Raw genomic sequence first — 6,262 nt, 5'->3', positions numbered from 1 at the left:
GTGAACTCTTATCTCAGAACAGATCATTCTATTGAAGAATGCGATGTTTCTGGTTTTGATTGGCAGCAATTATTAAACCTCAAGGAGTGGAAGGGTAATTTAGGGGTAATTGCAGAGTTGTCGTCATTTCACCTCAGGTAGGTTGTATTTTTCTCAAGTCTTAGATGGTGAAATCGTAGAAAGCGATATAACCGCTATACATAATTCCCCCAATTTAGAGATTTAGTAAAAACCTCATCATGATAATTACAGTATGTTAGTAAATCTCAAAAGTGCTCTTGCTGAAAGGAAATATTACACTATCATTTTCTGCCAAAGTCAACTTCGTATAAACACCTTAAATCTCTTATCAAAAGAACAGAAAAAGTCAACTTTGACAGTGACCCATGCACAGCAAAGGATTATGGGATAGATTAATCAGAAACAGACAGAGAGTAGGAATGTTTATCAGGTACACCAAGTGCAAATGCTTTAACTGTAACATCAGTATCTTCACAACACAGTACATTCGCCTGCCAGCATACGGTGTGCAACAACATACCTGTTTTTCTGCTGTTGTCATTTAGTTTATTTTACATTGATAGTTTATTTAGTTATGGATAAAGAACTATTAAAAAGTTACTTTAAGGATCGGATTACATTTATCCAGTTATTTATAACATTCGTATTCTAATGAGCATTTGATTGGACATAATAAATATGCAAAAAATGAATCTGTTTAGTTGCAAGAAGAGTCATTATGAATATGTTTCTGTTAGAGACAGATTGTAAATTCAGTAACACGTTACAATAAGGTTTAATTTGTTTATATTAGTTAACTACATTGGTTAACATGAACTAAATACTTTTCTCAAAAAGCAGATCACAATACAATACATTTATAAGATCAAAAGTTGTACTAACTGCTGTAAAAATATATTGCTCATTGTTAGTTAATGCATTAACCAATGTCAACAAATGAGACCTTACACTCAAAAAAAATGTTAGTTAATGCATTAACCACTGTCAACAAATGAGACCTTACACTCAAAAAAAAAAAAGGTTCTATATGGCACCAAAAATGGTTCTTGGCTCGTAATCATAGGGGAAGCTTTTTTAGTGCTATATAGCACCAATTTTGGTGCTTCAGTGGTTCTTCAGCGGTTCTTCAGAGGTTCTTCAGCGGTTCTTTGACTAAGGTGCTATATAGCACCTCTGAAGAACCGCTGAAGAACCACTAAAGCACCAAAATTGGTGCTATATAGCACTAAAAAAGGTTCCCATATGATTACGAGCCAAGAACCATTTTTGGTGCCATATAGAACCTTTTTTTTAAGAGTGTATTGTAAACTGTTACCATACATTCTAAATGCATGCATCGGCTTAAAGTACGTTTGTCACCATTTAGAAGTAGCATTATAGATAACCTAAAAGCTAACACACATAAAATCCACAACTCTAAAATAAGTTTGATGTAATATACAGTTGCAAGAAAAAGTATGAACCACTTGCAGAATCTGTGAAAATGTGAATAATTTTAACTAAATAAGAGGGTCATACAAAATGCGTTATTTTTTATTTAGTACTGTCCTGAATAAGATATTTTACATAAAATGTTTTTTACATATAGTCCACAAGACAATATGTTTTTACATATAGTCCACAAGACAAAATAAAAATGCTGCATTTATTCAAACGAAACCCAATGAAAAAAGTTTATGAACCAAGGCAAGGCAAGTTTATTTGTATAGCACATTTCATACACAGTGGCAATTCAAAGTGCTTTACACAGAAATGAAGTTAAAATAGTTATAAGTGAATAAAATAAATATATATATATAGTATAATAGTTATAATATGAATTAAAAGGAAATTAAAAGGAAATAAAAATAAAGATGAAATCCCCTATCTGGGGTGGAAGAAAATGGAGAGTCAGGTTTACTTTTAAAATCTTTGTCAGGTAACTGTGCATTTAGACAGTACCCTTACAGACAAATCTTCTTGGCCTAACTTGAGGGCGTTCTCTATAGATGTTTTACCCGCCAGAGCAGATCTAAACGGGTCTTCCTCGCACCGGAGGGAGTACTCAAAAAAATATTTGTCAGGTAACTGTGCATTTAAACATTACCCTTACAGACAAATCTTCCAGGACAGGAACACCAGGGCTATCTCTACTTTGTTCGACCGTCAGAGCGGATCTACACGGTCCTTCCTCTTACCACCAAGGCTATACAGATCTATCCGTCAGAGCAGATCTAAACGGATCGTCCTCGCGCGGAGGGATTTCGATTTATCGCTCCCCCGTCTCTCAACCTCTTCCACCCAGACAGCCTTAACAAAATAAAAAATAATTAAAAATAAAAGTATAATTAAAAACTAAAAATAAAACAGGGTTAAAATGAAACACATAATTAAAGTGCAAGCAGTTCGGACAAAGCACAGAGCTCATTGAGTAAATGCATAAGATAAGGTGCAATCAGTCGGACGTACAGTGGCACAGCTCATTCAGTAAATGCACAGCTGAACAGATGTGTTTTGAGTCTGGATTTGAAAGTGGCTACTGTTGGAGCACATCTGATCTGTTCAGGAAGCTGGTTCCAGCTACGGCTGGCATAATAGCTAAAAGCAGACTCTCCTTGCTTTGAGTGAACCCTTGGTATTTCTAATTGACTTGATCCTGATGATCTGAGTGATCTTTTGGGTTTGTATTTAATCAGCATATCTGCAATGTATTGAGGTCCTAGGTCATTTAGTGATTTATATACAAGTAATAACTGGAAGCCAGTGTAAAGACCTGAGGACTGGTGTGATATGGTCATATTTTCTGGTTCTGGTCAGGATCCTGGCAGCAGCGTTCTGTATGAGCTGCAGCTTTCTAATGGTCTTTTTGGGAAGGCCAGTGAGAAGACCATTACAATAATCCACCCTGCTGGTGATAAAAGCATGAACGAGTTTCTCTAAGTCTTGCCTGGAAATAAAGCTTCTAATTCTTGCAATATTTTTCAGATGATAGTAAGCTGATTTAGTTATTGCTTTGACATGACTACTGAAACTCAGGTCAGACTCCAAAATCACACCAAGATTCCTGACTTGATTTTTTGATTTTAGACCTTTAGCCTCAAGATATGCGTTCACCTTGAGAATTTCATCTTTGTTTCCTAATGTAGTGATTTCAGTTTTGTCTTTGTTTAACTGAAGAAAGTTTTGACACATCCAACTGTTAACCTCATCAATGCATTTACATAGAGAGTCAATGGGGCTGTAGCCATTTGGTGATAGGGCTAAGTAGATCTGGGTGTCGTCAGCATAGCTGTGGTAAGCCATTTTGTTATTTTTCATTATTTGGCTCAGTGGCAGCATGTACAGGTTGAATAGGAGTGGTGCAAGAATTGACCCTTGTGGGACTCCGCATGTCATGGATGTCCACTCAGACTTATGGTCACCTATACTCACATAATAACCTCTCCCTTCTAAGTATGACCTGAACCATTTGAGGACCATTCCAGAAAGCTCAACCCAATTTTCTAGCCTGTCAAGAAGTATGTTGTGGTCAACAGTGTCGAATGCAGCACAGAGGTCCAGTAGTACCAGAATCGATGTTTTGCCTGTATCTGTATTGAGGCGAATATCATTTATTATCTTTATGAGCGCTGTCTCTGTGCTGTGATGCGGTCGGAAACCAGATTGAAAATTGTCAAAGTATCCGTTTGAGTTCAAGAATTTGTTCAGCTGACTGAAAACAACTTTTTCAATGATCTTGCCTATGAAGGGGAGATTTGAGATTGGTCTGTAGTTGCTCAATATGGAGTTATCCAGATTTCTCTTTTTAAGGAGAGGCTTTACTACTGCAGTTTTAAGGGAGTTTGGAAAAGTCCCAGAAAGAAGTGAGGCGTTTACCACTTCTAGGAGATCTGCTTCTAAACAGTTAAACACACTTTTGAAAAAAGAAGTGGGGAGTGTGTCAAGGGCGCAGGTTGATGTTTTAAGGTGCTGTACCGTTTCTTCTAAAATTTTACCATCAATTGCTTCAAAATCAGTCATAATAATTTTCTGAGGTTGTGGTCTGATCTGACTCACCTCAGAGCAACTTAACGATGTGCTGATCGCATTTCTGATATTAATGATTTTCTCGGAGAAGAAGGAAGCAAACTCACTGCATTTGCTGTCTGAGAGCATTTCACTGGGAATGTGACTCGGGGGGTTTGTTAGTCTCTCAACAGTAGCAAAAAGAGTGCGTGTGTTATTTATGTTTCTGTTTATAATATTTGAATAGAAGGTCTGTCTAGCTTTGCCTAGTTCCACATTGAAAGCACGAAGACTGTTTTTATAGATGTTGTAATGGACTACAAGTTTTGTCTTTCGCCACATGCGTTCAGATTTCCTGCATTGTCTTTTCATTAATTGCACTGCTGTTGAGTTTCTCCAAGGTGCTTTTTGTTTGCCACTCTTTTTTCTGACTTTCACAGGAGCAATATCATCAATTACACTCTTAACTTTTGAGTTAAAAGAGTCAATGAGAAGATCAACAGAGTTTGCAGATATGCTTGGTGTTAGAGATATAGCCTTCATAAACAGCACACTAGTGTTCTCATTTAAGCATCTCTTTTTGACAGAGACAGATCTAGTTTCAATGGCAGGAGAGATTGATATATCAAAGAAAATACAGAAATGATCAGACAGTGCCACATCCTTAATAACTATCGGTGAAACGTTTAGACCCTTACTGATGAGTAAATCTAGAGTGTGTCCACGATCATGTGTGGGTCCGTGTACATGTTGTGTCAAATCAAAAGTGTTAAGAACAGTCATGAAATCTTTTGTTGTACTGGATTCAGCATTGTCAATGTGAATGTTAAAATCCCCAGCAATAGCAAAACAGTCATACTCAGATGAGATTGCTGATAACAGCTCTGTAAATTCATCAATAAAGGCCGGAGAATATTTCGGAGGCCTATAAATAATGATAAGCAGGATGCGTGGTGCACCTTTTAGCACAATGCCCAGATATTCTAGAGACAAATAGTCACCAAATGATACTTGCTTACATTGATAAACATCTTTAAATAGAGCTGCGACCCCTCCACCCCTTCTGACTGGTCTGCAGACACTCATAAAAGTAAAGTTAGGAGGGGCTGTTTCATTGAGGACTGTTGCACTGCAGCTGTCTTCTAGCCACGTTTCATTTAGAAGCAAAAAATCTAGGTTGTTTGTGGATATTAAGTCGTTGACTAGAAATGATTTGTTTTTAAGTGAACGGATGTTTAAAAGTGCTAACTTAACAGTATTGATTTTAATTTTTTCCCCCACAGTAATCTTAGTTTGACAAGTAACAGGCAGCAGATTAGATGGGTTTGCCATACGGCCTGAAAAGGCCTTAGACTTTCTATCACGTAATAGAACAGAAATAGAGAAAGATAGAGACACACTGGGCTCACGCATGTTTTGTAAACATTTGATAAGATTGCTGTTGACGTTGCGAGGACCCAGAACACGTCACTGAGAGCTGGTATCAGTTGTTTTTGGTGCAGATGGAGGAGGGTGTGTGCCCTGGCGTTGTGACCGAAGAAATTTCACAGGAGGAGGGGCAGAGCGAGCTGGGCCCACAGTCTTTGGTGGTTGTGGGGCTCGACGTTCTTTGGATGATATCTGTGGGCTCGCAGCGATCGAGTGTGATTGTCTGATTCCAGTATAAACAAAATCCATTTTCTCTGTGAAGCTCAGAAGTGGGGATGCTGTAGAGAGGAATAACATGTCTGGTGAGGGGGGCTGTTTCTCTGGTGTTACCGGAAGCTGCAATATGTTATCGTCCTGTTCAAGGAGTGACTTAGACATTTCATCCAGCCTATTGTTTATACCACATATAAGTTGTAAGAGTTCATCAGTCTCAGTCTCACCCCCGATGGTCCCCATTTTTACCAGATTTTTTGCATCCACAGACTCCACAGTCCGGGCTGAGATGTTACTGTTTAGTGCCTCGATCTGTGTCACTTCGAGCTGTTCTAATCCGTCACAGTGTGTCTGTGGTGAGCTCTGAGGGCGGGGCTCAGCTGGGAGTGTGTCCATGAGAAGTGGTTGTTGTGGCTGTGTGGTGTTATCATTGTCCTTGTGGGGTTTATCAACCGCATGTCCATTCAAATGAAGTCCTGTGATCGTCCATACTCTGTACTGGTGTGTGTGTGCCATCCAGGTTGAGTGGGTTAGCACACACAGCTGAAGGATGATGAAGGGAAAAATAAATATTGTCCTTTAGCACTCTTGCACCGAGTTTGTTTGGGTGGAGGCC

The sequence above is a fragment of the Gobio gobio genome, assembly GCF_949357685.1.
Source record: "Gobio gobio genome assembly, chromosome: 14".
In the NCBI taxonomy this organism is placed as follows: Eukaryota; Metazoa; Chordata; class Actinopteri; order Cypriniformes; family Gobionidae; genus Gobio; species Gobio gobio.
The sequence above is the reverse complement of the archived record's forward strand: the minus strand, read 5'-3'. Positions refer to the sequence as shown.